Below are 23,569 nucleotides of genomic sequence, written 5' to 3'. Positions count from 1 at the left end.
TCTCTCTCTCTCTCTCTCAATACTCTCCTCTCAGTTTTGCCTGTCCAAGGTGACACATAGCATGTGTTCAATATGCTCAAACCTGGGTGAGTAATTCAGAGACCAGCAGACAACAGGAAGCCTCTAGGTTAAAAAAGTGAGAGTGAGTCACACAGGGATGTAAAAATTATATTTGCAGAACAATGAATTACATCCCAGAGGAAAAATGATTTGTTTATTTTCTAATACCCTTGTTGAGCTGGAGCAATAGCACAGCGGGTAGGGCGTTCGCCTTACACGCGGCCAACATGGCCGACCCGAGTTCGATTCCTCCGCCCCTCTCGGAGAGCCCGGCAAGCTACCGAGAGTATTTGGATATGCCAGACACAGTAACAACAAAGTCTCCCATGGAGACGTTACTGGGCCCGCTCGAGCAAATCGACGATCAACGGGAGGGCCTTTACCTTACCTTTACCCTTGTTGAGAGGAAACATTACTTCAGGGCAGAAACTGGGCTTAAAACATAAATCAAATGCTCATGATACTTTCTGATTATTTACAAGTGTGAATTTCCAAGGTGCTTTGAAACAAATACATAGCAAAAGAAGCTCCCCTCCTGCCCCCCCCCCCCACCTTGAGAAAGTGATCTCTCCTTTTAAAAAAGAATCCAGGGCCTGGAGCGATAGCACAGTGGGTAGGGCATTTGCCTTGCACACAGCCAACCCAAGTTCAATTCCCAGCATCTCACATGGTCCCCAGCACATCTCCAAGAGTAATTCCTGAGTGCATGAGCCATGAGGAACCCCTGTGCATCGCGGAGTGTGACGCAAAAAGCAAAAAAAAAAAAAAAAAAAAAAAAAGAAGAAAGAAAGAAAAGGAATCCAGTGGTGTGCCTGGCTTCATGGATGCTGGATGATGCTGGGAAGCCTATTTGTCAGTCCTTAAATAGTCCAGATCCCTTCTGCCAGACAGATCTCAGAGCCACCCAGAGACTATTTGCCATCTCTAGTATTATCCCTCCCCATTGTCCTAAGAATCATCATCAAGATGATGTAAGAAGAGGGTGCCCCTTTATCTTCAGATCTTGACATAGAGAAATGAAGGTAAATTACAGGTTGGCATAAGTTGGCAGGAGCAGTGGACTAGGGAACACTAAAGGTCCCTTCCCATGTGTATGTAGCCATAGCTGAGCACCTTTATTGGAGCATTATGTTCTCCCTGAACCCCTGATGCCAGGCAGAAAGAATTCAGGGAAATGAGATATCTGAGATAATACTCAAGGAGGATTCAGCCATAAAGAGAAGAAATTGGACAGATGCTTCGGCAAGTGCAAAGATCCCGAGGAGGGCAATTCAGTGCAGTGCTTTTAGGAGTGAGAAGGCAGACTGGGTGTAGAGAGAGGAAGAGCAGGAGGACTCTGGGAGAGTAGTCAGTGCCAGATCACTCAGGGCCTTTTGCTATAGTCGTCAGGCATCTAGATTCTTGTCCAAGCACTCTGGGGAGTAATGCAGGGTTGTTTTTGTTCCTTTTCTCCTTCCTTCCCCTTTGTTGCCGCTATTGTTTCAGTGCACCGGCTCACACCCTGGGCTGTGATGTTTACACACTTCCTGGGACTTCTCACTGTCAGTCACACACTGGTGTGTGTGTTGGTGCTCACACCCACATGTGCTGCTAGGGTTGCAACTTCCTGCTTATAGTACTCACATCAACTTTCTTGCTTGGCTTTTTGGGAATCACCCACGTTAACTGCAGTTTTCACATGCCCCTGGCTGTGTACTGGAGATCACACAACTGCAGCACCAGGGATCCCAGAGAACAAAGTTGTGCGGGACCAACCACACTTCCTGCATATTGGTGGCACAGGGAATTGGTGGCCTTGTGGTTGTCAGGGAGGCACTTTTAGCCACTGAGCCATAACCCAGGTCCTGTAGTAAGGTTTTTTATTTTTAAAGAAAGACAAATATATGTAGTGAGCTATTGGGGGGTGGTATGGTGGCTGGAGGGGGGGGGGGGTTGAACCACATCTAGAAGTGCTCAGGGGCTACACTTGGCTATGTTCAGGGGTCATTCCTCAGGCCGCTTAGGAGACTATTCTCAGTGCTGGGGATTGAACCAAATTCAGCTGCATGAAAGGCAAGTGTTTTAACCCTTGTGCCATCTCTTGAATCCAAGTTATAACCTTTCTGGGGAGAATAGGTTGTAACATAGCTGGGATAAAATAGAAAAACTAGCCTGGTGTCAAAAGTTGTCCAAGCAAGAATGAAAACATTTCAAGCTGAGCATTGAAGGGCAAAGACTGCTGCTGTACAGGTAAGAAATGGAGCTGATATGATGTGTAGCAAATGACTGGGATGTTTTTATATAAATAATCTAATAAAATTAATTATTTTAAGAAATCCTGAATATTTCTACAAATGTGAGGCACTGGAATTAGTATAATAATGCAGACCAAGCTGTATGATTAGTTTTCTCTGGTAAGCATTTTCTCTGGTAATTTTTTTCTTGAATATAAGGAGGCAAGTTTAACATTTATACATTTATCCAACTGACAATAGAGGGTATTTAATGAATCCCTTTGGAGGAAGATTCAAAAATAATTATCAACAGTAACTACTGTTCCAATTACTTTGCACTATATTTCATCCAACACTGCTAGGGAGGAGCTCTTGCTCCTTTGGAAATGGAGCTGTTGTTATAAACATGGGGAACATCTTGAACCTTCCAATTCCATGATGACCCCATGAGAGTTTTCGTGACTTATTTCTATTAGGAGAACTGGTACCTCCTAGCTAGGAAGTCACATTTTTTTCAGAGTATTGGAACTCGCAAAGCATGCATTCATAAAACTAAAATTCCCAAGAAGTTCTGAGTTATGTTCTCTCTGTGGGTCTCATCTCTGTGTCTCTCTGTCTCTCTCCACACCACCTCCCCGCTCCTGCCCTTGCCATGATCAAACACAGGGCTTCACATTTGCAAGGCAAGTGATTTACCATTGAGCTACATCACCAACCTAAGCAACTTTGGAAGGTATGTCACCAAAAAGTCATCAGCATGATATTTTATTTTTAAATCAAGGGTTTTTAATATGAATTTTTTCATCTTTGACTATAGGGTTGAGCTTTATTTAGACACAGTCGAAACCACTGCTCCATAAAGAGCTTAGGACTACCCTGATTCTGGGAGATGCTAAATAAAACTCAGTTCTATTTCCAAGGCTGCTATAGAACAAAAATAAATCATCAGCAGTCTGTACATTCATTTATATATACATACTGTACCTTCTCTAACTGAAAATATTCACACAACAGATTGAATCCAATATGCTTTCCCTGAAGATGTTATTCTGCAAACCAGAAGTGCTATTACCTAAAATAAAAGATAAAGAAGATTAATTGTAACGATTTCATTGCCTCCACCATTCTGTCCCATCTCTCCCCTGATGATTCTTTTAACCTCTTCAATCACAAAGTGATCCAACTAAGAATTTCAGTTTAACTTGATAGTATGTGATAAGATGCCTTTAATTTTGTGCAATTCATATTCAAAATCAGAGATTAACAACTTAAGAATTGTGTCTCTAAGATTTTTCTGATTGTTTGGAATCAATATTTACTTCCTAGATATTATAAAGGAGAAAACACATACTAATATAGAGTGGACATTTTGAAATGCATTTGAAATTGATCAGATATATTTTTCTAGTAAAAAAGATATTTTATTTAAATTTTTTTTAAATTTTATTTTAGATAATGTGGTTACAGTAATGTTAACATTTATGTTTTTGATATATAAAGTTATTACCCTTTGCCACCTGTTATTCAGTTCGGAGAGATTTTATTAATTGCTAAAAAAATTGTAATTATACTATTTTGAAAAGGATTTAAGCATCTTCAACTTATGCAATTTTAACCTAATATCATTCTAAAATGAAAAATATATGCTCACAAAGAAATATTTCTGATCTTCAACTTATGCAATTTTAACCTAATATCATTCCAAAATGAAAAATATATACTCACAAAGAAATATTTCTGATCATTATTCATAACAAAATATCAAAATAGTCGATATGTCTTACAATAAGAAAATGATTAAATTATGGAGCATTTCTTTAATCTTTTATAAAACCTTTTTTTAAAAATGGGTTCTGAAGAGTACCTAACACTATGAATAATGCTTAGTTACGATGTTATACAATGATTCACGCATTTTAATTACTTGACTTCAGTGAGGGACAAAAAAGGGAAATACCCTGATTGCTAAAGCTAATTGTCTAAAATTAATTAGAGATTTCAAAAAGAGATAATAGCAGATAGAGATTTAAAAAACAGGTCAATCTTGGCACTGGAGAAAAGTGAATATTTGGTCAATATCCAGATTTGGCTCATTTTCAAGCCACAAAACCTATGGAACTAAATGGTTGACAACCTACTCCAGGGACTAAACAGTGGAACCTGGAATAACACTGGAAGGACCATAGAAGTCGAAGGGTGGTGAGCCTGGGAGCAGGGGGCAAGTGGGCATTTGTGTAACCTTCAGGCCCTGGGATGAAGATCCTTTGTGGCTGTGAAAATACTTGGGAATTGGCTGAAAATTATAGAGAAACCACTTATCTCCACTTTCTGTGCATTGTGTGGGGTTATAAAGAAGAACGGAAAATTATCCCTTGGTAAAGGGGAGCCTTATGTGTTCTTCCACATTCTTTGGTTTTGGCCCACTGAGAAATGCATGGCAAAGGGGCATACATTCGACAACCCAGCCCAAGAGGTGCCTCTGTAGAGATGCTTCTATTATATGATAAGTGCTGCGAAAATTCCAGAAACTGATACCAAGAGACCAAGATAGTGTGTCTAAAACTCTTTGGAGGTCAGTGGGAATCTGTTAGTAATCAGTACTTATAATCCTCATACATGATTCCCCCATAATGGATTGTTTTTCTCTGCCGACTTCACCAGTTCATAGGCATAACCTACTGCTAAACCTTGAAGATGACCTTGGACTTTGTACTATTCTTCAGCTTCCTCCAGTGTACCCAAGGCCAAGAGTCTTCATAGATTGTTCTGTTGGCAATGAACCGCAATGCTGAGGAAAGCATCATTTCAGAGTACTACCTACAAATCCCTCATTTCTGTCTGCCCTGTCATCTGAGAAGCATGATTTGTAAGAAAAAGCACCCCAGAGCCTGCATAGATTTACAATTAATCTCTGTGGGTTTCTTGCCCCAGGGTTTTTGAAAATAATAGAAAAATTCACGTTCTTCACATGTGCAGAAAGTTTGCTGGTCCCAGCAAAGTGCAAGGCTTATTCCTGGTTATGGTCTCAGGGATCACACCTAGCAGAGCTCTAGAGAACCATATGTGGTGCCAAGGATCGAACCAGAGTCAGTCATATGCAAGGCACGTCTCTTAAATGTTTCTCATTTCCTAGAAGTGATTATTGCTAATATTTATTCTTTGTACTTGTTCAGGGGAAGTATTTTTCCCACTTTAAAAATTAATTATTAGTTTATAATACTATAGAATTGTGTGAGTATAATAGAGCACTGCTATATGTTTCTAGAACTCAGCATATCCACTACCAAAATGACCCTTCTACCTGATTCTTACACCCACCTACCCGCTTTGCTCTCTGATAATCCCCATCATTTTCTTTCAGTCCAGGTTATAAAAGTACTTTCATTTATTTGAAGCGGATAGGGTGGAAGATATGGTCTATAACCAGCAGTGCTCAGGGGAAACTCCTGATTTTTGTGCACAGAGATCACTCCTGGAAGTACTCAGGGAATTGTATGCTGTACCTAAGATTGAACCAGGGTTGGGTTCATGCAAACCTTCTTCCCTGGACTGTTTCTTCAACCCATAGAAAAGTTTTTTGGGGGCTACACCTAGTGGTATTCAGGGCTTCCTCATAGTTCTGTGATCAGGGATCATTCTTGGAAGTGCTCAGGAGACCATATGGGGTGCCTAGGATTGAACCAGGGTTGGGCTCAACCTGCGAACCTTATCCCATGTACTGTCTCTCCAGCCCATAGAAAAGTTTCTTGGGGCCACACCTGGTGATATTCAGAGTTTTCTCATAACACTTTGCTCAGGGATCACTCCTGGTCATACTTGGTGGATCATACTAGGTACCTGGCTCAGCTGTGTGCCCGGCAAGCATAGTATACCTGCTATACTACCTCTCCAGTCCCTTTCTTCACTGTTTGATTTGCTTTGCTATTTTATTGAGGCACAGATGATGTCAATAAACTTCCCATATTTACAGGGCACTATATGATGAACTTTGACATCCTAAATTCCCATAAACCCATCAGGAGTCAAGTTAGGGAACTTTTTTCATTTTTTGGATTGGGTGGCAGGGTATGAGCTACATCTGGCAGTGTTCAGGGGTTATTCCTGACTTTGTTCTCAGGAGTTCACCCTTGATAGTGCTTAGAGGAACAGATGTGGTGCTGGAGATTTGAACCAGAATCTGCTTCATGCAGGGCAAATGCCTTGACCTCTACTCTTCTGCTCAAATAAACTTTTTTGACCATCAAAGTTGCACTGTCAAAGTTTCATTGTCATTGCTTTTTATCTGCTTGTTTCCACTATGTATCAGATTATTTATCGTAGAATCAAGTTCATTTTCTACTGTGACAATTATTTTAGACTGGTGACATTATATTATTATGTCTATTATATTATGTCTATTATATAATAGACATAATAGACTGATATGTCTATTTCTTTAATAAGTGGTTTATGCAAAAACAGGCTCTCGACGTATTTAAGGAGGCTAAGATGGCCAGTCTGTTGTTCTCTCCCCCACCAGTAGAGAGGAGGTGACAGTGTGAAGGGGTATAAGAATAAGGAAACTGCATAAGAAAAAGCAAATCCTGACATATTATGGCAGACGCCAACCCGTGATCCTACTATGAAAGGGACAAATAGTTTAAAATGTACCAGGACATGATTAAACCATAGATACAGGGGGTGAGGGGAAGATGGAATGGATGAAAAGAACAAAAGAAAAAAAAAGGAGAATGGAGGGAAAAAATGTTAAGAAGAATAATAGGGGGTGGGGGAGGACAGAAAATGTTGCAGCTCAGCCTATGGCTAAAGAGAGTGACTTTTGGTAAAGAAACCAAAGTTTGTGAAATGGTTAATCCACAAATGGCTGAAGGTCCTAGACACGTGGAGGTAACTGGACAGTAAGGAGTCTCTTGCAGGGTCTCTGCCATCCTCGCCGGGGCTGGAGGCACAGCTTTCAATGCTCAGCAAAACAGCTACTTTTGTCAAGTTCAATGAGCTTGAACCTGTAATGCTGCTTTCATAGCTGAATATGGTTCACTGGTGCATTTTCTTCAATGCAGCAATTTCCAATCAGACTAACTATCCATCTGCTGTACAAATCGTGATTTCTTGATAAAAATGAAATGAAGTCACAGGGAAAACTGTGAGAACAAGATGAACTTGCAGTCTCCCACCCCTTCTCTTGCCTCGAAAAGGAGCTGAGCAGTGACGATGTCACCAAGAAATCCTGCCACCTTCTTCTTCACAATTCTGTGGTGTTTCCAACTCTAGATGTCAAATCAAGCCACTGTGTGTAATAAACTCATTGTGATTGTCTCTTCTGCCATAGATCTTTCTAAGAGTTTCCAGGCACCTCTTCTAGGTGCATGTTATTTTAAAAAGCGAAGAGAAGAAATAGAGTGGAGAAGCTACCCTCTTTCTTCAAAAAAGAAAATCGGCTTTATTTTTCAACTCGCTAAATTTGACAGATGTGTATTTCCTACAAAACTACACTTCCCGGCATCACTTTAAAAAGATCCTGTTTCCTTTGCCAGTCACCTCACCCCTCCAATCCCTATAATAGAGAATCACTGATTGGTCTTTTCTCACTATAGATTAGAATCATTTTCTAGAATTTTATATAGCTAACTAATGCCTCTAAAACACAATATCACTAGTAATAAATTGATTTTTGAATTAAACTTAATGTTTTGGCTATTCATCTGAATACCTGTTTCCATCTTTTTTCATAGCCGATTAGTACTCTGTGAAAATAGACCCACTGTATGTCATTCACAGTTTGAAGTGTTTCTGTTTTGGATTACTATAAATATTATCATGTATTTTTTTGTGGAAATATATTCTCTTTTGTCTGGGATAAATACCTAGGGATGGAATTGCTGTGTATTCCAAATAGTATACATTTAAGTGTATTTTTAACTGTCAACTGTTTTCCAAGCTGTACCACATAACATTTCCATCAGGATGCCTGAAATTCAGTAGCTTTAAGCCAAAGTCATTGGAATAGAAACCAATATGAAGTCATTCTCATTGTGTTTTTCATAACATTTTCCTGATGACTAGCAATATTGAGCATTTCTTCTGTATTTATTAGCCATTCACTGAGTTCTTTGGTAAAGTGTTTAATATTTCATCCATTTGTGTTACTGTTATTGATATTGATTTTTAGAGTTCTTTATATATTTAATGGGTTGGAATGGTAGCACAGCGGGTAGGGCATTTGCCTTGCACGCAGCCAACATGGCCGACCCAAGTTTGGTTCCTCCACTCCTCTCAGAGAGCCCAGCAAGCTACCGAGAGTATCTCGCCCACACGGCAAAGTCTGGCAAGCTACCTGTGACGTATTCAATATGCCAAACACAGTAACAAGTCTCACAATGTTACTGGGCCTGCTCCAGCAAAAATTGATGAACGACGGGAAGACAGTGATCACAGTGATCATATATTTAATGCAAGTCCCAGTCAGACATATCTACGTGTTTTTTAAAATATTTTTTTAATATTTTTAAAATATTTTTTATGACTTGCCTTTTTTTTTCCCAGTGGTGTCTTCATGTAACTGAGTTTTACATTTTGATCCAATTTTTATAGTTTGTAGCATAATAAAATTGTCTGCTGCATAATTATGAAGACCTTTTCCTAAGTTCTATTCTTTCTAAGTTCTACATTTTAAGTTTTTTTAACTTAGATTACCTTCCATTTTCAGCAAATTTTTGTATGTGATATAAGAAACAGATTGAGTATTTTTATTTAATATACATCAATTTAGTACTTAAGAACACTTTGTTACTTAAGAAATGTTATCCTGCTGGAATTAATTTGGCATCTTTATGAATAATCAGTTGACCATGTGTGGTCTATTTCTCATCGACATTCTAGTCTTTCTAGCTGACCTGTGTGTTTATCTGTATGCAAGTACTACATTATCTTGATTATTTTATACAAAATCTTTTAAGCAGCTAAATCCTAAAACCTGTTTCCCCAAATTTTTAAAATTATTTTATGTCTTTGCATTTCCATACATATAACCAGCTTGTCAATTTCTACCCAAAGAGGGAATTTTCAGCGGTAGGGCGTTCGCCTTACAAGCGGCCAACATGGCTGACCCGAGTTCGATTCCTCCGCCCCTCTCGGAGAGCCCGGCAAGTTACCGAGAGTATTCGATATGCCAGACACAGTAACAACAAAGTCTCCAATGGAGACATTACTGGGCCCGCTCGAGCAAATCGATTAGTTTAGCATTAAATCTATAAAGCAATCTAGGTATATTTGACATATTTTTACTTTATCTAATTTTGTTATGTGGCCAAAAAAAGTCCCACTGAAATTTGCCCTTTGAACATTTAAAAATGTATAGGACAATTGGGACTGGGGTTATTGAACAGCAGTTGGGGAACTTGCCTCACTGTGGCCAGCCCAGGTTGGATACCTGACACTTTATATGGTCCCCTGAACCCTGGCAAGAGTGATCCCTAAGCATAGATTTAGGAATAAGCCCTCACCAAGTGTGGCCCTAAAACAAACCAAAAAGTGTGTAGGGCTTATTGTTTAACACAATAAGTGCCGCGTCCTATGTGGCCAACTTGAACCTTGGCCGGAGTGTGGGAATGAGATCTAACCAGGCCTAGGGAGGACTGCATGCAATATGCAACATACAGCAAGTTTATTTAAATCCAAGCTGGTTTATATAGTCTTATTTTAGCAATGTTCAGCAGGTTACATAAGCTTCATTAAGTAAAAAAGTAAAGGCCCTCCCGTTGATCATCGATTTGCTCGAGCGGGCCCAGTAACGTCTCCATTGGAGACTTTGTTGTTACTGTGTTTGGCATATCGAATACGTCACGGGGAGCTTGCCAGGCTCTGCCGTACAAGTGAGAGCAACTTTATTTTTTGCCAATATTACTTGTTTTTCGGTTCCTTCTTGTTTTTTGGTTCCTTATCTCAGCCCTGAGAAACACGGAATAGAGATGTGACCTCAGGCCTGGCCAAGGCGGATACAAGCCAATTCTCCCTTCAGCCTTTTCTCAAGTCCGGCTGCCAGAGCATGGTGGTCCTTAGATCCCCTTTCCAGGCTGGCTTCTAGAGCATGGTGACCCGTTGGCCACCTGTCAGGGCCTCCTCTCAGGGGATGGCTCGATCTCACGCCAAATTTCTCCACACCCATCCCTGTTCACAGGGACAGAGGCAGAGAGTGCCTAGCCCCCTCCACACCCAGTCCCTGTTTACAGGGACAGAGGCAGGGGGTGCCTAGGTCCATCCCCAACAAATAAGAATTGATATTTTAGTATGTTGAATTTGGCAATCCATTAACATGGTATATTTCTAATATATATTTTTATCATCTCTTATTTCCCTCAATTTTGCTTTTTTTACCTTTAAAATACAGGTATTCCACATATTGGATTTCTTCCTAAGTAATTTCATATTTTAGATGATATGGTAATTGCCTTGCTTTTATAGAATTTTAGATTTCAATGATTTTTTTAAATGTAGGAGTATTGATATTTATTTAGCCATTGATTAGGCTGATTGAATTGGGCATGAACTCCACTTTACTTTTTTTTTCTTTTTTATAAATTTATTTATTGAATCACCGTGAGAGCAGTTACAAAGTTTTCAGATTTAAGTCTCGGTCATGAAATGATGAAACACCCGTGTCTCCACCAGTGCCCATTTTCCACCACCAAAAACCCCAGTATACCCCCCATCTCAAACCCTCCCCCTACTTGTGGGGCAGATGATTTCCACATTTCTCTCTCTCTTTCTCTTTCTTTCTCTCTCTCTCTCTCTCTCTCTCTCTCTCTCTCTCTCTCTCTCTCTCTCTCTCTCTCCTTTGATTGCGTTCAATATTTCAAAACCAAAACCAGACCCACCATTATTATTTGGGATTTTACTCCAAAACTCAGATCTGCCGAAAAGGCAACCATAGACAATTTGTTTTCTATTGCTGGTTATGAATAATATATGATGTTGCACAGCCAGAGTAGTGGCCACAAGATTTTGGAATTCTGAAATTTTATTTTTTTTCTTTATTTGTTGAATCACTGTGAGAACAGTAACAAAGCCTTTCAGTTCAAGTCTTGGTCAGTCATATAATGATCAAACACCTGTCCTTTCACCAGTGCACATTTTCCACCACCAAGAACCACAGTATACCCCCCTCCCACCCACCCCCTACCTGTGTGGCAGATTTCCACTTCTTCTCTCTCTCTCTCTCTCTCTCTCTCTCTCTCTCTCTCTCTCTCTCTCTCTCCTTTGATCACATTCAATATTACGACAAAAGACCCACCACTGTTATTTGGAATTTTCCCTAACATTCAGACCTGCCACAAAGACATCATTAGAAAATTTGTTTTCTAATGTTGATTATGCAGAGCATATGATGTTGGGTGGTCACAATAGTGGCCATGCGAATTTGGATTTCTAATATTTTAGTAATAAACCTAGAGGGATTACTGCCAGAAGCCTCTGGGTTCTGAGATTGGCATGAGTGCCTCTGGGTTCATGGTCGGTCAGAAGCCGAAGGAGGCGTTTGAGGGTGACAACCCGGAGCATTGTCATGGTGGGAGCAGGGCCGATTCCACACTCCATCTCATGAAGCCCCACGTGCCTCGTCAATGCAGTCATATACCTGGCTGTTCATAAGGCTTTAAAATTGCAGGCCACCATGTTGCCACCATAGAGTGGGACAGGTGGAGGGACAGACACCATTCCCCTCCCAGGGCGGCATAGCACCAAAGTTAAATACACAGTCCAGATGTATTTCGGTTGGGCATTCTATTTTCCTCAGATTTTCCCACCACCATTCAAGCCTGATTTTCAGGGAGAAATACTGGATGATTTACTTTCCATTGACCACTTTGCATATCAGGAAATGTCGTGCGGTCGCATGAGCAGCTGTGTGGTTGGGAAAATAGTCCTGGTACCCACATGCCAGAGCCATGCTTGTAGAAGCTCATGGACACCAGGATTCCATCTGCAGAAGGCAGGGAGACAACACCTACCCCATCTGGGACCTCCCAGTGATATCTGCTCTATTTGGGGCCCAGAGCATTCTCTGGGAGCTGTGGGGCCCTCCAGCAGGTTTTCTTCTTTGCTGCTGTGTGCTGTAAGATGGCGCTGGGGAATGAGCTGTGAATGTGACTTCTGGAATCAGGAGTTGCTTGGGAGCCAGGATGGCCCCATTGCAGTTCAGAAAAATTGTCCTGGTACCCGCATGCCAGAGCCATGCTTGTAGAAGCTCATGGTCACCGGGATTCCATCTGGAGAAGGCGGGGAGACAGCACCTACCCCATCTGGGAACTCCCAGTGATATCAACTCTGTTTGGGGTCTGGAGCATTCTCCAGGAGCTGTGGGGCCCTCCAGCCGGTTTTCTTCTTTGCTGTAAGATGAATTCTGAAATTTTAACAATTAAATCTGGAGTGATTTCTGCAAAAACCTGCTGGGTTCCGAGATTTGTTCCTGAGTCTCTGGGATCATGGCCGTTAAGCAGCTTGATTAGGAGCCAGAGAGGCCTTTCGTGGGTGGTGACTCGGTACTCGTGAGGGTGGGGAGGAAATGGCCAGTTCCACCCCCATTCTGTGAGGCCCCATGTGTCTCATCACTGCGCGCCCAAGCATGACTGTCCAATGGCCTCTGGAGGATGGCAGCCACTTAGCTGCCAGGGGGAACAGGCCAAGGCACGAAACCTACTCTTGCCCAGCACTAGTAGCCTACTGTGGGGACTGGACATATTTCTGCCAAAAGCCAATGGGTTCCAAGATCTGTTTCTGAGCCTCTGGGATCATGGCCGTTAAGCAGTTTGATCAAGAACCAGAGAGGCCTTGCCTCCAATTATATAGCTGAGCCGGAGGTGGTTTGTGGGTGTATCTCCCACATACCTAACTTTTGGCCATTTACTTTCTTGGTAAACTTGGCCCCAAGTTGTTGAGGTCTGGCCAAAGACACAGCAGCAATTTTGTGGTATCTAGAAGTCTCAATGATTATTTCTTAGTACATTTTATTTCTTACTTGACCTTAAACCTTCTGACTTTGTTAAATTCAACAGTTTTTGTAGCTTTTAGAAGTTTTCTTATGTTTTGGCATACATAATCATTTCTTAATTTGCATGCATCATTTTAGTCTATTTTTATCTTATTCATTTGCTGAATTCAAGTGTGTGGTGAATTTGATGACCATATCAACTTTTTAGATATTCTTCTTCCTTTTGGTCTCTTGCAACAAATTATAGGCATGACTGCAGACTTTTTCATAGCTTTTTCCTCTGTCACATAAAAGAAGTTTCCTTTTCCTGGTTTGCAAAATGTTATACAAGAATGAGTACTCTGTCAGATGATTTTCTTCATCCATTAAGATATTCAGAAGTGCTTTTTTTCTCCTTAAAAATTATGATGAATTACATTGATGTTTAAAATTAAGCTTAATTTGTAGTACCATGACTCACAATACTGTTAATGATAGGGTTTCATGCATACAACGTTCCAACACCACCCCCTTCACCATTGTCCCATTGTCCCATTGTCCTTTCGCACCCATCCTCCACTCATGGTAAGCTCAGTTCTGTAGACCAACTCTCAGGTTCTGTTGTCTTGACTATTTTCAATTTCCTCTTCCATTGATTTTCTTTTTTTCAGAAACTAATTTATTGTCCATCAACCTTATTTTCATCCCCCGTTTGAGTCTAGAAGAACAGCTTAAGACCACTCGGTGGTGGTTCCAACCCACTCAGTGGCCTGAGCGTTAGGAGCTGCAGACCAGTCTTCTGTGGCAGGCTGAGCACGCTAATCTTCAGTAGGGAACTGCTGAATGGGCACAGAGGGCACCTGTACCCCTTCAGACCAGTCTGCAACCTCAGGCTAAGTCACAGTGAACTCCAGAGCTGGGGAAGTCTATTAACCCTGAAATTCCTCCTTAGTCACAGCCTAAACAGTCTCAGCAGCAGCCTGCTCTTCCTTTTCAATCTCCTTGAGATCTCTGTAGAAGTAGAGATCAGGCATGACCTCCCAAGGGTGTTCACAGGAGATGGTGCCTCGCATGTGCAGAACCTCCAGGGTCAGCATCCACCACATGAGACGCACAGAGTGAGCTCCCTTGTTGTTGCAAGGGATGGCAATGTCCACATAGCGCAGAGGAGAGTCTGTGTTACACGGAGCAATAGTAGGCAGGTTAACGTAAGAATCCTCTGTGAGGGGCTGGTGATCAGCCCTGCGATCAGTAACCAACAGAAGTCTCGGCTCCCGGAAAGCCGCCTTGATTTGATTGGTGAAAGTACCAGGAGTGAAGCAGCCAGCGATTAGAGTGGCACCCGTGCCAGCAGTGAACTTCAGCACAGCATGCTGGCCAGTATTCCTGGATGAGATCACACTGACATCGGCTGGGTTTTCAATGGCAACAATGGCACGAGCTGCCAGCAGAAGCTTCTCCCAGGTTTTCTTCAAATTTATGATGTAGATGCCATCACTTTTCCTTTTGAGGATGTACTGTTCCATCTGGGGGGCTGGAGCGATAGCACAGTGGGTAGGGCGTTTGCCTTACATGAAGCCAACATGGCTGACCCGAGTTCGATTTCTCCACCCCTCTCGGAGAGCCTGGCAAGCTACTGAGAGTATCTTGCCCGCTCGGCAAAGCCTGGCAAGCTACCCGTGACATATACAATATGCCAAACACGGTAACAAGTCTCACAATGTTACTGGGCCCGCTCGAGCAAATCGATGAACAGTGGGAGGACCGTGACCGTGACTGTTCCATCTGGAAGTCCAGGTTGGTGCCATCTAGGTGGGTTCCTGCTGCAAGGAATTTGAGGACATCCTCCTCCTTCATCTGCAGGACATCGAGAGCTTGAGACATTGAGAAATTTCCCTTGCAGTTTCAACAGGAATCGTGAACAACGCCATATGGATCCCTTGTTGGGCAGTGTCGAAAGGATCTTCCAGTGATTTTTAAACACTAAATGAAATGCTCATTTCTGGAATAAATTTCACTTGGTTATGATATATTGAATATCATCATATCATCACTCTTGGGTAATAATGGGGAGTACTGGGGGAGTATTCAAAGGGGTGCTGGGGATGGAGGGTCACTCCCACTATCTGCTACTTGGTGTGGTTTTGGTGGTTCAAAGTGGTTTGCTGGTGACATGCTGCTGTACTGAATTCTGTGGAATTTTCTATTTCTAATTTTTAAAGAAATTTTGTACTGCTTTTCATAAGAACTGCAAAAATTTTTATTTTCACCAATGAGTTTCAAGTGTCCCATTTTCAACAAATCTCCAACACACATTTCTTGTCTTTTGGATAATAGCCATTCTCACAGGTGTGAAGTAATATCTCCCTGTTATTTTTATTTTCATTTCCCTAATGAGTAGAGATGATGAAAATCTTTTCATGGGACTATTGGCCATCTGTATGTCTTGCAGAGAGAAGCATCTATGCAGATCCTCAGCCTATTTTTAAATTGAGTTGTTAGGGATTTGGAAGGACCTATTTTGTTTTTGTTCTCTGTGTGTTTCCACTGAGTTTTATAAGTTCATTGTATATTTTGGATATTAAATCCTTATCAAATGTATGATGTACAAAGATCCCACTCAGTACACCATATTTGTTTGAACCAAGCTCCCTTTGTGTGCAGTAACCTTTTAGTTTTATATGGCACCATTTGTTTATTTTTCCTTTTGGTTCCCTTGCTATTGAAGACAAATAACCTATATTTTTGTCTATATACATTTTTTTTAATCAGTTTAGGTTTTACTTCCTAATCCATTTGCAATAATCTTGTGTGTGACATTAGCAACCTACTTTGATTCCTTATATACAGCTGTCTAGGTTTTTCAACATCATTTATTGACATGACCCTCCCTTTAGATATTTTAATAATTGTTTTTTATTGATCGCTTCATCATTACATAATGTCTATCTTTGTCTTTTGCTATCCTTTTTGGCTGGAAGTCTATTTTATACAAACATAGTGGTTCCTGACCTTTTAAATTTTTTATTGAAGTACCAATTTAATGTCTTCACTTTAATTTTATGTTGATCTTTATAGTCCTAGTGCCTTGTAAACAAAGCATAATTGGATTTTGTGATGCTGTTGTTTTGTTTTGTTCTGTTTAATTTTGGACATGAGCTCTGGGATCAGGGATTATTCTTGGACAGGCTAGAGGGACCATATAGCGTGCCTAAGATAGTGCCCTACCTGCTATATTATCACTCCGGCCCATAAATTTTGTTTTTTAATCTAGTCAGTAGTTCTCTGCCTTTTCGTGAATTTGGTCCAGTTACACAAGGGTAATTTTTCATATATGAAGACTGTCTCGTAACATTTTGTTTTTAGTATTTTGTTTCTGTTTCGTTCTTTGTTCAATTTTTTGTGAACTTTTACTACTTTTTTTTAAGATAGAGAGCTCGTTTCAATATTTCTTATATGAGACATCTAGTGTTGGTAAACTCCACTTCGTTAAACTATGAAGACCTTTATTTTCCCCCTAAGATATGAAAGAATCTTACAGGCTATAATGCTCTTTGCCTGCTGTTTTTATCTTTAAGTATTTTTAATATGTTATGTCCCATTTTCTCCTGGCCTGTAATGTTTTTGTTGAAATTTTTATTAAACTCTGTTAGAAGTACATTTATAACTTGACTGTTTTTAAAAAACCTGTTCACCATAATCTTTCTTTGTCTTGAACTCTTGATAGTTTTACATTATGCATCTTGGTGTAGGCCTCTTTGTATTTAGTTTTCCATTAATTGTTTGAGAAGCTCTCTGTTAATTCACTTTCCCTTCCCCTTCTAAGATAAGGAAGTCAAGTAGTTTGTGTAGTGCTTCTTTATCACTTCTTCACATCCTAGCTTCCTCTGTTTTACTACCTGAATAATTTTTATATTATCTCTGAACTCACTGATTTGTTTCTCAATTTGGTTTATTTGGTTTTTTTTTAGCTTTTTCTACTATTCTTGATCTCATTTATTGCATTCTTCACATCTTTACTCTGTATGATTTTGTTATTAAGCTTCAATTTCTACCATCTGTCTGTTGATTTTATTCTGGACTCATTATCTTGTTTGTTTGTCTTAATTTTGTATTAGTATTTCTGAGTTCATATATTATTTTGACTTGCCTTCCTTTTAAGTTTCTTTACAGTAATTTTAAGATCTCTTTAATAGGGAGATTTAAATTTCCATATCTTTGAGGGTGAATTCTGGAGAGTGTTTCTCTTCTTCTGATGTAATTTTCTCTTGGAGTCTCAAGTAATGTGTTGCGATTTTTTTTCTGCCAAGTTTGTATCTTAAAAAGTTCCTGTTATCACCTTTCCAATTAAAAGTGGGATCATTCAGAGACTACCAAAAAAAAAAGTTCCTGTTGTAGGCATCAGGGCATGAGTTATACTAGTGATATGAGTGAGAAGTACAGCCATATATCCAAAACAGAGACTCAGTAAAACCAAAAACATGAAAGCTAAGCTGCAACCACTGAAACTTTGTAATATGCCTGTCAAGGGACAGGCAGGGATAATATAGGGGTTGGGATGTGGACAGAATATGGGAACACTGGTGAAGGAAAGTTGACGCTGATGGTGGGATTAGTGTTGAAATATTATATGCCTAAAATTCAACTATTAAATACTTTGTAAATCAAAGTTCTTTAATTAAAAATATTTTAATGGTCCCTGTTGTTCTGGAGAACTGATCCACACAATTGAATTGGTGGAGGTGAGTATTTAAAAGGGAGAGTATCGCCAGTATTCGAACCCGGGACTTGGCTATCGCCATGCAAGTGCCCCAGGCGTCCTCTAGGAAACTGGAACAAAAGCAGCGCTGAGCCTCTTCCTCTTCATTCCCACCGCTGTGTCTTTCTTCTTCCCCTCCCAACTAGTAACCCCCTACACATTAGGTTCCCGTGGGGGCGTGGCCTCCTCAGAAGTGGACGTGGCTTTTGTAGAAGTGGGTGTGGTCTAATTTTAGGCTGGCGGCTGCTCATGCGGCCGCAGGTAGTTTACTCATGCCAAGAAATCTACTGTAGACTATGGACTGAACATGTTTGCCACTCAAAGCCTCTTTTGCAGACCACAACACCCAAAAGGAGAGAGAGAACACAAGGGATTGCCCTGCCACAGAGGCAGGGTGGGATGGGAGGGATGGGGTTAGGAGGGATATTATCCATGGTGGTGGAAAATGGGCACTGGTGGAGGGATGGGTATTTGATCATTGTGTAATCAAAACCCAAGCACAATAAATTGTAAATCTACAAAAAAAGAAGGCATTGTCATACAAAATAAATCAACCTCTGTTGATGGTGGAAAAAAAAAGAAAGTATGCTACCCCCTACACTATCACACTGGCCATAAATTTCGTGAGTTCTTTATATATCTTGGATAAAGACTCTTTTCCAAAGTTAAAAAAAAAAGAAATCTACTGTAACATCTCAGTTCCCATACCTACACACCAACATGAAGAAACAGCACAAATCTCCACCATGTGCGGACGAAGATGAAAAGAGGACAGAAGCCTCAGTAGGTGCTACTCACCTAAAGGACCTCTCTGAGAAAGAAATCAGATATGTAGTCATGAAGATGTTCAATGAACTCAATGAAACAGTCAGACAGATATTCGGTTAACATGACAGAAACAATTGAGAAATTACAGGAAGAAATAAGAGCAGAAATGTCATGAATAAAAGATTTAGAAGATAAAATAAGAAACATAGTCTGTGCCCTCAAGAGCAGAATGGCAACAGCTGAAGACAGAATCAGTGAGCTGGAAGATCAGCTTCACCAAGCCTATAAACAACAACAAGCAATGGCAAGAGACCTCAGAATAGCTCTAGAGCAAATCAGAGTCCTAGGAGATGATTCCAAGAGGTACAACATTAGAATCAGTGGAATATCAGGAGCTCCGGGAAACAATCCCAATGAAAAACCACGATTAAACAAATAATTGCTGAAAAGTTCCCAGACCTGGATAATGCAGCCATTCAGATTCAAGGAACCCAAAAGGTGTCAGTTAAAAGAGACCCTAACAAAAGTACTCCAAGACATATCATAGTTAGAATGATTGATGCCACAGATAGAAACACAATACTGCAAGCAGAAAGGTCAAAGAAGGAAATCCCATACAAAGGAGCACCTCTTAGATTCACAGCAGACCTATCAGAGGAAACCCTCCAAGCCCGAAGATAATGGTGGGATATAGTGAAAAAAACTCACTGAAATGAATGCTTCACCAAGAAAACTCTATCTGGCTAAACTCTCACTCAAAATTGAAAGAACAGTACACTATTTTCTGGATAAACAGCAGTTCAGGAACTTCATAGACTCAAAACCAAACCTAAAAGAAGGGCTAAAGGTACTACTATAAGAAAACACAAACCCTACAAGGACAAAAGATCCTTACAGAAAGATGACACAAAACCCATAACAATAATCTCTCTCAACGTCAACAGTCTAAATTCACCAATTAAGAGACACAGAGTGGCAAAATGGATTTAGAGACAGAACCCAACATTGTGCTGCCTACAAGAAACTCATCTCAACTGTCAGAGCAGACACAAATTCAAAGTTAAAAGATAGAAAACAATACTGCAGCAAACAGATCCCTCAAAAAAAAGCTGGGGTGGCCATATTAGTATCCAACAACATCAATTTCAGGTGGAAAAAGATTAGAAGGGACAGCGAAGGCTATTTTCTATTTATCAAGGGATATATACAACAGGAAGAAATCACACTCTTAAATGTATACACACCTAATGAGGGAACAGCTAAATATTTAAAACAACTACTAACAGATTTTAAGGAGGACATTGCTAGCAACACAATAGTAACCAGAGACTTCAACATCACCTTATCACCTCTGGATAGATCAACAAGAATAAAACTCAGTAAGGAAACATTGGATTTGAAAGAAGAAATAGAAAATAGGGGGATAATAGAACTATATAGGGCTTTAAACTCCAAAAGGAAAGAATACACATTCTTCTTCAGTGCACACGGAACATTTTCCAAAATAGACCACGTACTAGGATGCAAAACATACCTCAATAGAATCAGGAAGATAGAAATAGTATCAACAATATTTTCAGACCACAATGCACTGAGAAAAGAAGTGAATCACACACAGACAAGGAGAACCAAATCAAACACCTGGAAATTAAACAACTCAATGTTGAACAATGAGTGGGTCAGGAAGAAAGTCAAGGACGAAATCAAAAGATACTGGAAGCAAATAAGAATGAAGACACTAGCTACCAGAACCTATAGGATGCCGCTAAAGCCATGTTAAGGGGAAAATTTATAGCTCTGAAAGCATTTCTCAGGAAGAAAGAAAGGGCCCACATAAACAACTTGACCTCACGGCTTAAGATCTTAGAAAAGGATCAACAAAAGGAGCCCAAATCAGGCAGAAGGAAAGAGATCATAAAACTTAGAGCAGAAATAAACGACATGGAAACCAAAAAAAAAAAAAAAAAAAAAAAAAACAATCCAAAAGATCAATGAAACCAAGAGCTGTTTCTTCGAGAAAATAAATAAAATAAATAAACCACTAAATAAATAAGAAAAACCACTGAATAAATAAGAAAATAAAACATTAACAACATGCCACGAAACAAGAGAACCTAGAAGAAATGGATAAATTCCTGGATTACTATAATCTCCCAAAGCTGAATCAAGAAGATATAGAGGACCTGAATAGACCTATTAACATCAAGAAAATTGAAACAGTAAAACAACTGTTTTTTTTTTAAAACAAAGTCTTCCCAAAAACAAAGGCCCAGGTCCAGATGTATTCACTAGCGAATTTTTCTGAACATTCAAAGAGGACCTATTGTCAGTTCTTCTCAGATTTTCGAGGAAATTAAAGAAACAGAAACTCTCCCCAACAATTTCTATGAAGTCAATATCTTTCTAATCCAAAAAGAAACAAAGACACCACAAGAAAAGAAAACTACAGGCCAATATCTCTGATGAACACAGATGCAAAGATTCTTAAAAATATACTAGCAAATAGAATTTAACAACTCATCAAAAAGATCATACACCATGACCAAGTGGGATTCATCCCGGGGATGCAAGGATGGTTTAACATCCGGAAATCAATCAACATAATCCATCATATCAACAAAAGAAAAGATAAAAACCATATGATCAATCAATAGATTCATAGAAAGCATTTGACAAGATCAAGGACCCTTTTATGATGAAAACTCTTACCAAAATGGGGATGGAGGGGACTTTCGTCAATATAGTTAAAGCCATCTACCACAAGCCTACAGCAAGCATCATCCTCAATGGAGAAAAACTGAGACCCTTCCCCCTAATATCAGGGACGAGACAAAGTTGCCCACTCTCTCCACTGCTGTTCAATATACTACTGGAAGTACTTGCAATAGCGATTAGACAAGAAAAAGATATTAAGGGCATCCAGGTAGGAAAGGAAGAAATCAAGCTCTCACTAATCTGTACAAAGAAAACTACAAAACGCTACATCAGGAAATAAAAGAGGACATGAGAAAATGGAAACATATCCTCTGCTCTCTGCTCATAGATCAGGAGAATTAACATTGTTAATATGTCAGTACTTCCCAAAGCATTGTACAAATTCAATGTGATCCCTATAACGATACCCATGACATTCTTCAAAGAAATGTAGCAAACACTCCTGAAATTCATATGGAACACCTCAAGCCCCCACGAAGAGCTAAAGCAATTCTTGAGAAAAAGAAAATGAGAGGCATCAACCTTCCTAAGTTAAAACTCTACTACAAAGCAGTAATAATTAAAACAGCATGGTACTGGAACAAAAGCAGAGCTGCAGACCAATGGAACAGGGTTGAATATACTGACATCTCCTCCCAAACATCTAATCATCACATCTTTGATATGCGAGCAAGAAATGTGATGTGGAGCAAGGAGCGCCTCTTTAACAAATTGTGCTGTCAAAACTGTACAACTACATGAAAAAAATGGGCCCAGATCTCTGCCTAACACTATGTACAAAGGTAAGATCAAAATGGAATAAAGACTTCAACATCAGACTGGAATCCATCAGGTACATTGAAGACAAAGTTGGTAAAATCATTCATGATATTGAAGCTAATGGTATCTTCAAAGGTATCACACCTCTGGTCAAGCCAGTGAAAACAGAGATAGACAAATGGGACTATCTTAAACTAAGAAGCTTCTGCACCTTAAAAGAAACAGTGACAAAATGCAAAGACATTCTACAGAATGTGAAAAGATATTTCCCCAATACACATTGGACAAGGGGTTGATATCAAGGATATACAAAGTACTGGTTGAACTCCACAAGAAGAAAACATTCAACTCCATCAAAAAATGGGACGATTAGGCGAATATTCTTTCCCATTCTGTAGGCTGTCTTTGTATTTTGGTCACTGTTTCTTTGGAGGTACAGAAGCTTCTTGGTTTAAGATAGTCCCATTTATCTATCTCTGTTTTCACTTGCTCAGCCAGTGGCGTGTCATCTTTGAACATACCGCTAGCCTCAATGTCATGGAGGGTTTTGCCAACTTTGTCTTCAATGTATCTTATGGTTTCTGGTCTGATGTTGAGGTCTTTAATCCATTTTGATCTTACCTTTGTACATGGTGTTAGGCAGAGTTCTGAGCCCATTTTTTTGCATGTCTCTTTACAGTAGCCAGAAACTGGAAGAGACCTGAGTGCCCAAGAACAGAGGACTGGTTAAAGAAACTTTGGTACATCTACACAATGGAGTACTATGTGGCTCTTAGAAAAGATGAAGTCATGAAATTTACATACAAGTGGTACAATATGGAAAGTATCATGCTAAGCGAAATGAGTCAGAAAGAGAGGGATAGACATAGAAAGATAGCATTCATCTGGGGGATATAAAATAATAAAATATGAGATTAATACCCAAGAATAGCTGAGAGCAACACCAGGAGAATTACTCCATAACTTAGAGGCCAGCTGGGTATTCTAGGGGAAAGGACAATTCAGATAGAAAGGGGAACACCAAGTGGAGGGTGTTTGGAGGATCCTCCCAGGAGGGGAGATGCAGGTTGAAAGTAGACTGGACTGAACATGTTCGCCACTCAATGCCTCTTTGGCTGATCACAGCGCCCAGGAGGAGAGAGAGAACAGGGGGGAATGCCCTGCCACAGTGGCAGGGGGGGATGGGGGGATGGGAGGATGGGGGGGGAGGGATATTATCCTGGTGGTGGAAAATGGGCACTGGTGGAGGGATGGGTATTTGATCGTGGTATGACCAAGATCCAAGCACAAAAATTTGTAAATCTACAACTGTACCTCATGGTGTTTCACTAA

At 40.1% G+C, this 23,569-nt stretch overlaps 1 pseudogene; it reads right to left on the bottom strand.

Annotated features, from left to right (window-relative positions):
* Window positions 1-13,950: 13,950 nt before the first annotated feature.
* LOC130044002 (40S ribosomal protein SA-like) lies at window positions 13,951-15,120 on the bottom strand (annotated as a pseudogene).
* Between the last annotated feature and the right edge of the window lie 8,449 nt (window positions 15,121-23,569).

The sequence above is a fragment of the Sorex fumeus genome, unplaced genomic scaffold (genome assembly GCF_029834395.1).
Source record: "Sorex fumeus unplaced genomic scaffold, SorFum_2.1 ptg000007l, whole genome shotgun sequence".
Classification (NCBI taxonomy): domain Eukaryota; kingdom Metazoa; phylum Chordata; class Mammalia; order Eulipotyphla; family Soricidae; genus Sorex; species Sorex fumeus.
Note: the sequence above shows the minus strand (reverse complement) of the source record. Positions and strands in the feature narration are given on the sequence as shown.